The 12407-nt window shown below is 41.0% G+C and overlaps 1 protein-coding gene across 14 annotated transcripts in view; it reads left to right on the forward strand.

The window, feature by feature from the left end:
• LOC311437857 (uncharacterized protein) overlaps positions 1-12407 on the forward strand; it is a 197778-nt gene that overhangs the window by 33116 nt on the left and 152255 nt on the right. For 2 of the 14 annotated variants that reach the window (XR_014693757.1, XR_014693758.1), the window contains one exon: positions 1468-1629. The exons of the other annotated variants lie outside the window; for them this stretch is intronic. The gene's annotated coding sequence lies outside the window, so the exon portion shown is untranslated. Of the gene's footprint in view, positions 1-1467; positions 1630-12407 lie in introns of those variants that run through there. 14 annotated transcript variants of the gene reach the window in all.

The raw sequence follows: 12407 nt of genomic DNA on the forward strand, positions 1-12407 counted from the left end.
GCAGGCTAAATCATTCCTAAGCTTAGATGGAATAATGTTATTTCCCCTGCCATCTAGCAGTTCTTGTTTCTAATGTCGTAGGCATCCTAGCTGATCAGGGTCATAGCCCGGGTGTGCTAGTTGCTGTCCAAGCACACTGACAGCTGTGCTTCAGAGAAGGAGCTGTAACTCTGAAGAAGGTGGCTGACTGAGCTTTAGGGTTTCTGAAACTTTTACATCAGGGACAGTGAAAACGCAGGGATGAGTGAAGCAGGGCTGATTTACACCTTCTGAGAACTCTGCTCAGGAACTGATTTCCAAGTGAAAGTGACAGCTTCCCCCATAATGCTGCCCTCTCCTTCCTTGTTTATGTGACACAGGCCCCTATCACCCCTGTTTTGTTGGTTGCAAGGTCCCTCCTCTCCACAGCACTCCACACGCTTTGCTTGCCGTCCCTGTCCTCTTCTTCCTCATTTGATCATCAGTTTGGCCGTCAGCTCCCTCCCTTGTCATTCCCAGTTTAGAGCACCTCAAAGAAGCTATGGTCCACTAGGTCAACTAATGGAGAATTTAATGTCTCTAAAAGAATTGTCTTGTAGCTGTGAACAAATACATCTCTGAACGTTAAATAATTGTGTAAAGATGCTTTTAAAAAAAAAAAAGTATCTTTCGTTCTGGTGCGTGGGTGAGCTGAGATGCACAAAAAGAATTGCAGGGAAGGGCAGGTATGTGAGAGATCCTCCCTTGCTGAGTGGCCTTTACTAGTCAGAGCTGTGCTCTCTGGCTTGCTGGGGTCTGGGAGAGGTTGCTGATGAACTACACCAAGTGTCAGCAGTCAGTCTGAGGACCTGCGACTGGGAAGGAGTGTTAAGGATCATTGCTCCAAATGGGAAACGCTCTGGAGGAGGAGGAGAGCAGCTTGTGATGCAAAAGCTGATACTTTTTTTGTCTCTAAGCGCAGCAAATTGTAATTCCTCTCTGGGAGTTTTCTGCACCACAACAGGAGCATGAGCTGACAGCTAGCATCTCCCAGCACACACAGAAGTCACAAAGGTCCTAGCAGCCTCTGTCTGTGGCTGGAGCTGCCTGTTCCTGCGCCCTGCACCTTCTGCTCTAGGCTGCTTTTGTGAACTAGGCAGCAGAGCAGCTTCACACTAAAGATGCGTTAAGGCCAGGAGGTTGGGGATCTCCCTCTATGATGTTTTTGCACAAGGCAGGGAATCTCATAAGAATCAAAGGTGGCTGGAGGGGAATCCTGAAGCTTTCACATCCTGGAATCCCTGCAGTGAAACTTCAATCGCTGGTCTTAACTTTGAACAAACAGGTCAAAAACACTCCCTGTGAAAACCTTTTAATTTAATTAGACTTTCTCGTGTGATTAAAACTGTCTTTGATATGGTTTATTAACAGTTTCAATCCCAAATTAACATCTTAGTAGTACAAGTTAGGACATTGGTCTCTGACCCCTCCTTTTTTTTTTTCCCCTAGGAAAGGTTTGAAGCAAGTCAGCATCTTGCTAAGCAAGAGAGAGAATACTGGATAAATAAGTATGTGTCCTGCGGAAATAGCTGCTCAGACACTAAAGGCTAAAATAAGTCTTTGGTTGTGTACAGACATTTTGCAGATAATAAAATTATGTTATCAATGAAAGGGTAGTTTACCTGTGGTTTTTTATTTTTATTTTTTTTTATTTCCCCCAATATGAATACTGCAACATGCAGAGGCCATTGATAATTGAATTAGAACCATGTCTATGCTTGTAACACCCTTGCTATAAGGATCTTAATTGCCTATTACTAACTTCTATTCAAAAAAAAAAAAAAGGGGGGGAGGGCATAACAAGACCATAGATGAAGTTTCTAAAAAGCCAAAGAATTTAAGTCTTAACCTGAAGCAAGTCTTAGCACAAGATTTCAGGTCAAGAATCTGCCTATTCTTAAAGTCCTAGGCATGCTGTTGAGATGCTGTAAAGAGACAGGTACAAAGACAAAGCCAGTTTCCTTTCCTTTTATCTTCAAAAGAAGCATGATATCAGCTTTACCTTGAGCTAGACTTTGCCTTCTGATCTGATAAAATCATTATTTGCCACTAAGATACAGGAGAATTCTCCTACGGGCTCCTCTACCCCTGCTGTGCACAGTGGCACTCTGTCTTCAGTTACACCTCATGTGGAGCTGTGCCTTGGTGTCTAGCAGCTCCTGAGTGCCAGCAGAAGCCTGCCATGGCACCTGAGATGGTGCCTCTGATTAACTTCTCATACGTGGTGGCCACAGAGGGCTTGACATCACAAGTTAAGGGCCATAAGTGTTTCATCCTCCAGCCTGCATCTGCTGCTATTCGCTGACTGAATTAGGGAGTCAACTTTAGTTTTATGTATGAGAGTTGTCAGCTGGAGGAATTATTAGGCCTTTGTCGTTAAGTGAGACTTAACGAAAATATACCAAGAATCAATGGTACGGCTGATTTTTTTCAGTCAGAATTGGAGAAATGGTCATTATGAGTACTCACCCCTCTGCTCCTCTCACTTTTTCATGTGCAGCCCCTCCTCACATCACAAGAAAAGTCCTCCCTTGGGCAGAGCAGTTGACAGCAGCTCCTTGATCTGCTGATTCTGATCCCAGCAGCATTCTGAGCAAGGGTTTGAAAAACAAGTGTATTTGAGCTGTAACAAACTGAGTTGTGCTACCTACCAGCATTTAAACTGATTGTCTTTCAAAATGTTTAAGTATGAGCAGGTGTTCATGTAAATGTTGGTTCTCTAATTTGTCTAATAATGTTGATTTTTTTTTTTTTCCCCTGCTCCTATTACTGACTTTACTATTTTGCTGGTGGCATCCGGATTGATGGTCGGACCATTGTTTTTAGTTAAGCTCATCAAAAGGAAACATTTTATCTACTAATGTCCAATAATGACATTTATAATTTTCTGCATGTAAAAGTCACTCAAAGGAGTTCTGCATGCATGAGGTAAAATAAATGACTGAGGGAGGTGACCATGTAGATGACCTAATCAGCTCAAGTTGTTCAATGAAATAAGCAGTGTGACGTGTTGGAAAACATAGGTAGCTGGAAACTGCAAGCTAACGAAAGTGTCTTTTGAAGTTCTTTTTAATATTTATAGTGGATCTACATATGATGATTTTGTGACTAAGCATATGTGCTCTAAGCTACGCACATATAAGTACATTCTTGGCAATATCATACATCATATATAGAGTATGCACTCACAGGAGAGCAATAGGTCTGAGCGGCTTATTTTAACTGGTGGTGTTATCATAACAGAGGTAGCTGGGCTATTTACCCAAGTAGCAAGGATTTCTTTGGTTTGGCCAGGCTTGCCTTGCAGTCGCAGGAACCGCAGGTAAGAAGGGAGAAAGTACGGCAAGGATGGCTGCAGAGCGGCTTTTTGTAAACCACCAGTTCTGAGGTGCATGAAGGACTTGAGCATTGCTGCTTGTCATCTTTGCCCTGGGCTGGCCCCAGTTGCTATGTGCTCAGGCAGTAGAAGGTCTCTGGATTTCAGTGAAATCCAAGCAGGTACCCTTTCCTGGCTTCTGGCTGCTTCCTGCAAAGTGAGTGGCACAGAACGAGCTCTGTGGGCCTCAAACATCACAAAACTTCCAGAATAGTGTTCTTCCTTGCTGTCTGTATAAGGTAGCCCAGTCAGGATGCCTGTTTTGGTCCACGTTAGTCTAAACTGTATCTGACCTGTTAGGTGAGTAGGCAATGTGGGACCCATCTCCTCTTCCAGGAGTCAGTGGGATTACAGCCGGGAGCTAACGGTTACGCTGAGCTGGCCAGCCACCCATTTCCTTGTCCTTGGTTAACTTTCTGGCAAGGATTTTTGTTTTAATATTTAGTTTTGAGGAAGTGTTATAAATAGCACACTATCAGTTACTATTGCTAATGCAACCAAACTGCATTTCACTCACTTTTACCAGGAATACCTTGAAACTTCAGTTTTCAAAACAACCTTAACTGCTGCTGCCCAGAGAGATAGGGAATACAACAGAGGATGTGACCTTTCTGAATGTTTTCTTATCAGGCAGCATAAGTACTGTATGTCCCACTAAGCTGCTTCAATAGAACCTTGTCAAGTTATCACACTACTCGACATGTTGCTGATAATGAATGCATAAAAGCTTTAGATATTGAAGACTCAGAGGAAATAAATAAGATTTACTGAAAAACTGCTCAACATATATCCCAGGGCCATGGTTTTTTCCATGTGGGTTGTCTGTTTCCTTTGATCCCTTAGATAAATGGGGTGATGCAAGAGTTTCAACTTCTTGAAATGTAAAAGTGCAGATGTGGGTGGATAAATGAAGAAAGTAAATGGTCATCTATCTCCATTGTGGAAAACTCAATTGCATTGTAATCATATCAGTCTCGTTCTCCAAAACTGACTAATATTTTGCTTTTGTGCTACCATGCGCTGCTGTAGCTGGTATCTGGAATACCTTCTCTCGTCCTGTATTTTTATGAGGGCTGAATGCTGGGGAAGAGTTCATATTCATCTTCGTAGCTTTGTCCAGTATAGGTCAATTATTCTGACGTTGAGGAATTAAAGAAAAAACAACAGCAAAACCCTGCATACAGAACTAGTGTTGACAACATCCCTTGTGTTACTGGCAGGAGGCCTTCAGACTTGGGTATCAAAGGGCACTTGTGGAGAGGTTGCCCAGGCTTCGTCTGCAGATTCCTGGCAACAGGTGGGAACAGGCCAGGATGGGAAACTTCAGGATCTGCTAAAGAGGGATAAGGAGAGTGAACCCCTACACTCCTTTTCTGAAATAATGCTTTGGAATGCTTTTGGCTGGGTTTGGTTAGTCTTATGTCTTACCTGGGTCTAGCAAGCAGTGTTGCATCTGACCTGAAGATAGCCCCACTGGTTGAGATTTCATGTTTGCTTTATTAGCAGTCTCACAGCATACTGGGCAATAACAGCTAACAGCGCTGAGCTGATGATTTGTTGCAAAGAAGCTTCTGAACTTTGGATGCAATTTTTGATAGCTATCAAGGATTTATTCAACAAGAACAGTTTGTGTGCCTTTTACTGTAGATGGTAACTTAATACCTTCTGAATCTGATCTCCACAAAGTCTGACTTGGAAGGGCTGTAGAATTTTTGACAGTTAGCTTCTTAAATAACTATCTAATAAAGTATTTTAGTAATCTCTTTACTTCAAAAATATACATTCTCTTTCCTCTCTAATTCCTAATTTTTCATGCTTAGATTAAATGTGTTCATTCCTCCAGTGAAGATGACTTTGAGACTTGCTTCCAGTTTACTCATTTAGTAGACTACTGTATGTTTTATGCAGAAAATAAGAAACTACTATTTTCCCCTTTCAAAATGGGCTCCGCACACATGCAAATGACTAACCTAAGAAGAGGCACCCATAGAAGCTGTTCCTTATTTCCTTCTAGTGCTCTGAAAGCAGTCTCTTTCCAGAAGGCCGTGTTTTCATTCTGGGCTCCCCACTGTATGTAAAGAGACAGTCTCATGTCTGGTATCCTTGGCTGCTGAGGCTTTTTCTTGTGTTTAAAGTCACCTCTTGTATTTGACTGATCAGGAGAAAGTGGGAAGTGCTATTACAGCACAGTGGCTCTCTCAGTGGCTGTAAGCAATGATATCTAACAATGCCCCAAGGAGCTAGTTAAAAAGTGCCTCGCACGCTCAGGAAAGCACTTTAATGTAACTGCATTAGAAAGCTGTCAGTTGCTTGTTGGGCAAAACAGACTTTTTTTTTTTTTTTTTTTTTTTTTTGCATTGTAAGGATTATTGAAGCATTTGTTACACAATAATTTGGAAATCATAATAAAACATTTCTAATTTTATTTCCCCCAGCAAACAACTAATGGGGGTAGTACATAGCAAGCCCAGAAAGCATGCTATAGAGCCATGAAATCTTGTTCATTCTCCTAATTGGGAGGGCAGGGGAGAGAAGCTGTAGCTATTCTTTTAAAGTGTACTTCCCAGAAGTAGAATTTTCAGAGCCAGAGGTAGGAAATAACTTGTTTGTATCTTTTCTACTTCCCCACTGCCTTAAACTCTCAGTGTATTTCTGCAAGTGCATTTTAGTGTTCTTCAAATGACATGTTAAATGCTCATGAGGTGTCAGAATTCCAGTAGGCAACTTAAATGTTCTCAGTGCTCCCCTGTAACAGGAGTTGTTGCAAAATGGTGACAGATGACTAGAGGTTAGATTTTACAAACACCTGAGTGTGAATGGCAAAAAGTACTTTGTAGAGGGCATGCTTAGATGCTTTTTACAGGCCAAAGTCTTACATAGTTGAAGAGAGATGAGTGATGCTTAAAAATATAAAAGAATTAATTTATTTTCTGAGCTGTTTCTTTAGACTGAATTTGTTTCATTCAGATTTCCTTCATGAATTCTCTTTGGAACTGGAGATGTAGAAATCTGATCCAAAGCTCATGCATAAGCCTCTAGTAGTGTTTTGGTAGCTGATTGGTAGGGATGTGCTTGGGTCCAGATATCCAAAGTTAATACAGATCTACCAATAAAACAAAAATAGCCTAACATCAAGAAAGAGGGACAAAAAGAAGAAAGGAATGAAGTTTGAGGATTTGCTGACTTTCAACCTTAAGTCACAGTTAAACCTGATCGCATGTTGCTGAAAATGTCAACTGTTATTGTTGTGTGAATAAGCTGTGTGAATTTTTGCAGAATTGGCATTCCCGTGCATCCAAAATGTCATAGGCCTGAAGGTATAGCAATGACAAAAGTGCAGTAGGGAATTCATAAATCTGTTGCATGGGTTTGCAGTTGGAAATCCAGAATGCTCAGGTGCATCTGAGCAGAGCCTGGTACATTTATTATTCACTGCCCTCCAAAATTTCAGGTAAATTTCTCCTTTTAAAAAAAATCTCCCAAAACAACAACAAAAAAGCACCCCATCTTGGGAAGATCATTTAAAAAACAGTGATACACAAATCATTTATTTTTGTCAGCTAAGACAAGAACAATTTATTGCATCATATATTCTAAGCAATACTTGCATGCAAACTTGCTTTCTTGGATTCTGAGATCAAGATGAAAATTGTCTTACGTTGTCCATCAATCACACTTACTGGAACAGCTCTTCATGAGCTAGAGCTTATATTGTTCAAGCCTGGATATTAGATGAGCTGCAGTAGAGTTTGAGTCATGGACCTTGAGCATGAAAAACTCGGGACAGCATGTATTTTAGCTGAAGAGCATGTGAACCTTTTGCTTCAAAGCGACAAGCGACAATGTCTATGTTTAAGGCTCTAAAAGCAGTCTTTGGCATAACAGAGGACAAACTAAAATCTGAGACTTGAAAATCTACATTTCCTGGCTGATAAACAATGGCTGTTGTAGAAGGTTTTTTTTTTTGGGTTGTTGTTGTTTGTTGTTTGTTTGTTTGTTTGTTTTTAGTTTTACATTCATAAATTTTAGCTTTGTCATTACAATGTCATCCTGTCTTTTTCAGTATGGAATTTCAAGTTAGATTTGAAAAGCTTTGGAAGTATTCTGGTTCACAAATTGCTTATGTTTCATGTCAGATTTCAGAATGAGGCATTGTGTTGAATATGTTGATTTGTCCTGGTATGTTCACTATATGCTGTTGAACAGTGGCTGTTCAGCTAACCGTGTGACACACCGTGGAACGTGTGGCACAATACAGGGAAACAGAGAATGAGATGGAAGTCTTGACAGAAAAGATCAAATACCTGATTTTATTTTTGAATAGCAGCACACATGAGAGAATTTTTTAAGAGATCATTGCTGTGGAGAGGAGGAGGAGAGGAAGACAGAAGGCCCTGGAAGAAAGTAGAATTGAGTTTCCAAAAATGGCAGCCTTTACAAAGAAGGTCCTTTAGACACAAATAACGTGCCGGCTTTAAAAAAGAGAGAAGTGGGTTTAGAATTAGGAACTTAGAATACCAGTGAGCTTCCAACAATGAACCTGAGCAAAGGAAAATACCTATTGCTGTAGGAGCTCCAGTTGTGCCTTGATAGTACAACGGAGAAAGCAAAAAGACGAGTCTATTCTTCTTTCCATTCAGGAAAGGACTTGCCTTCTCTTCTGACAACTGCCAGCGAGGCTTGTGCAGTGTAGCCCTTCATGAGACCTGGAAGGAAGCTTGATGGTAAACTGTCTTCAAGAAAGAACAGTTCATTACAAAAAGCTTTAGAATTTGGGCCTCCTTAACAGCCTTTCAGATGAAAGGGACAGACCAGGCTTTCTTATATGATTTAAGTAAGAGTGTGATCACTGAATAGATCTGCGGGAAGGCAACAAGGACAGCGATTTATATAAGAGCTTTAAGAACAGAGGTTTATAATTAATTAGTCAGTGGTGAATCGGTGGAGCGTTGGGAAGGAGAAGTAAAGGAGAGACCCACAGTGCTGCTTGCAGGTTAGTCTGAAGTGAAAGCTCTTGGGGTGTGGGCCAGGCTGACAGGGTTCTGCTAAAAGGAAAGAAAAAGCATTAACCTGTGTTCATGCCTGGATTTAATTCCACAAGACACTGCAGGACCTAAAGCAAACCAGTTGGGACCTAAGGTACATCAAGTAACATTTAACCAGTTGTATGTTCTTTTTATGACTTCTGTTTGTGAGGGAGATAAATGCATGTCTGAGGCAATAAAACATTTCCCCTGATTATAGCAAATGGTGTTTCTTTTCCCTTGTGGGATGTAATAGGAATATCAATGTTTTATATTTCATATTAAAAAAGCCCAAGTTTGATAAAAAATGAAACACATTTAGTAGAGTTGTTATCTCAGGTAAGTTAAAGTACCATTGAGCAGTCACAGGCACAGAACTGTAGGCACGGTGGGTTCGCGTACCGTGGATCTGGCCAAACTTCTGCGTGCTACTTCCCAAATCCAAATGAGCTTGGAGAAGAAGGCGAGCAGCAAGGAGTTCATGAAGGCCACTATATGTAAGCTAAGGCAGGTGGTGCCTTGCATCACAGGTAACAACCGTCTTGATAAATGCAGCAAATGGAATTTAAACTGGGACAAAGAGTTATATAAGAGAGGGGGAAAAAAAAAAAAGAGCAGCTGAGGCTGGGAAAACACATGAGAAGCAGCTCAGAAAGAGAATCCTGGGAAGTGTGTCCAATTTTTCTAACATTTCTCATCACTAACTTCACCAGAATTGCGTGGGTATCTGCGAAAGCAGAATTTGTCCCCAATAGAATGTGATTAGTGTGTTAAGCAGCTGTTTTATTTCAGGAATGAAAAATGTAAAACAGATATGCCAAAATATTTTCTTTTGATGTGGAATATTAAAAATCAAAAGAAATGGTGGTACAAGCTTGCCCTTTCTTTCTTTTTTAGGGAATGACAGCTTAATGTTTAGTTGTTTTTTGTGTGGTTTCTGGGGGAAACTTTTCCAAACCTGCCAGAACTTCCAGGAATTCGGGTCTGATCCCATTCTGCGCTGCAACAAAACCAAACTCTTCTGGCGTGCGCATCCTGCTGTCCAGCAGACATACCTGTACTGGCACAGCCCTGGGAAGGAAGCGTGTCCCTCGGGGGGCTCGGGGCAGGGCCCACAGTGGCGGAGTTTCTAGGGGTGCCCTGATCCTTCCTGCAACGAGCGTGCAGCTGTGTGTGGGCAGTAATGTAATGCCAGCAGGAGGAACTGAGAGACCACCAAGGCTTTCTTAGTTTTGTTTCAGGCGAAGGACTTGAAGTTAAATGTTTCATCTCAAGTTTCAGTGGTATTTTCAGAAAAAGAGAAAAGGCAAACAGTGAAGAATTGGGCGTGGGTCTTTTTAAAGATGATGATTTGAGTTTTCTTTTTAACTCCCTAGAATTGCTGCATCTTATTCAAGTAAATAAGAAGTCTTCTATATGCTTCTAGGGGAGCATGTGCTGTTTGACAGGTTCTGCCTATCCCTTCATTTACCCCCTTTGCTAGCAGACTGGTTCCTACTACTTCTCAAAACACTGGCTTCGTGTATCAGATTATGGCATACAGCTCCACGCAGGGGGTTGCAGGCATATCAAGGCAGATGCCTGGATGGAAGTGGTTTCTGCTGTGTTAGCTGGGATTGTGCTGCAAAATTAGGCAGGATAGTTCTCGCAGTTAATCCTTGTGAAGGGAGAAGGTCGGGTGTGTGTTTGTGAGATGGGATTTCATTACAGCAGCCAAGACCTATACAGCACAGGAGTTTTGAAGAACAGCATACGAGCAGGCAGCTCGGCTCTGGCATGGCGCAGTGCTGCTGGCCTTGGCTCCTGCCCGCATGGGGTCCAGCGGCTGTAGCGAGATCTCAGCCTGCCAGTGCTGGCTGCGCACTGCTTGTAAAGTACAAAGTACGACATCGTACAGAAAATTGGATATAATCTGCGTTTTATGGAATATACATGAAGTTCAAGGAACAGATTTCAGATGCTGTAGGTTGGCACATCTATTTCATGTTTTATGTACGCACTGAATTCGATATACTGTGGTTTTACATTCGTGCTGGTTTACATTAGCCGTAAATGTGACCTCAGTGTGTTTACATATAATGTGCTGAAGCGTCTCAAGTTGACAATTACCAGGATGTTTCTTGTGCTGCATTACAATTGAGAATCGCAGATCCTACAGGATAAATTTGTGTCGAATTGTGTTTATCTAGATTTTGCAAAAAAACAAAGCAGTTAGTTTAGCTTATCTTTTGTCATGTTTTCTGCTATGCCAGTTGGAAATTTTTCATTGGTAAAAGCTTATTTTCTTTCTAACAAATGTCTGTCTTCCAGTTTTGTGAAAGTGAATAATTGTTTCCCAAAGATTAATCCCACAAACATTTGTACTCAGTAATGTCATTTCTGACCTCTAGTTTCATGGGCTTTTGGCAGTAAAAAATTGAAAACCTTACAGAATTTAGAAACCTTGGGAAGAAACCACGAGAATAAATTTTAATGTGAAAAGATGATAGTTTTGCAGAAGTGCGGAGCATCTGTTTTTTCAGCTAGATGCTTTAAGTTTTGCTCACCCCCTCAAATATTAGAACTGAGCTAAGCTAAACATTATGGTATTATTTAAAATATATATATTTTAACATACATAATGCGTTTCGTGTAATCTAAACCCCTTTAAAAGTACTAGTCCCTGGAGATGTGTCTGTGGTAGCCTGCATTGTCAGAGAACACAAACTAAATTGGAGTGTAAACTTATTTTGTTACCCACGGCTTCTTTTGCTGCTAATAACTGTTTCCTTTTTTTCCTTTAAAAAAAATAAGCCAGAACATTAACAGTTTTGCAAACTTAAATATTTGTGAAAATTTGGGCATGAGAAACCAACCTGTTTAGCCATGTTTGTTTCTTAGATTGTCTTTGATAGTCCTTAATAAGAAGTTTATGGACTGAAAAGGATGTGACAGTTCTGTATGGTTACCAAACTGCCCAAATTCACCAGGTCTGCTTGATCCCTGAAGCTCTGCCTTCCCGGTGGTGTGTGTATCCAGAGGTGCCAAAATCCCAGGGCAGCAGGGGTGTGACACCTGGCTGTGCCTCAGCTGCGGCAGCGAAGTCCCACCTGAGAGTCGGGGTTTGCGGTACCTTTGTGGTCCTGGCAGAGTCCCAGTAGATAACAGGGGGCTTGGAGGCACAGCACACCCCAGGCAGCCATCCCACAGCTGTAATGCACTGCAGTCACTTATTAGGGCGACCAAGACAAGCTAGAGTATCCTTACAAACTGTCTAATAAAACGTTACTTGCATCATGCAGCATTCGTGTCAGCCCTGTGGATTAGAAGATGTTACCCAAATTCTCCTGTTTTTTGTTCTTCTGTAAACAGAGCTGAAAAGCCAGCAAGGAATGTCTTGTATACCTTTACGTAACATTTCAGAATTTGCTTACAGGAGAAGAGATGTTTCTACTTCAAGAAGTTTGCAAACTTCTTTTGTGATTTTTCTCACTGTATCCATTTAGACTTTTATTTTCTTCAAAATAAAAAAAAAAAAAAAAAAAAAAAAGGAAAAAACTCGCTGCAAAATAATGTTTTCAGAAATTACGTATCTTATAACCATTGGTGTTGAAGGCCTGGGGTGTAGTATTTCCATTTTTGCAGTTTTATTCAGAAATTAGAAAGTGTTGTATCTAACCATTTTGCATATTTATTAAAAATTAAAATATACCTTTTTTTTTCTTAATGATTTCTTAAAACATTCATCACTGGAAAATGCCCAGCAGAATGTGGTTCTGCGCTGTAGTGGAGGTGTGAGTTTCATTGGCTACAAGTTGTGGAAAATCAGCATAACTAACACACTCCCGCAAGGTAATTTAGGATTGCATCATCCATTTCTTTGCAAGTGTGTGCAAAACTGAAACAGCTCTACAGGAGCTGTGTGCAATGTACTTGGACTTGCGATGTGTCATCCAAGTTACAGGATATGTGCTGCCTATGGATCAAGCAGCAACTGTGTTTTTTTCCAT

Source organism: Aythya ferina (assembly GCF_964211825.1).
Source record: "Aythya ferina genome assembly, chromosome: 5".
Taxonomy (NCBI): domain Eukaryota; kingdom Metazoa; phylum Chordata; class Aves; order Anseriformes; family Anatidae; genus Aythya; species Aythya ferina.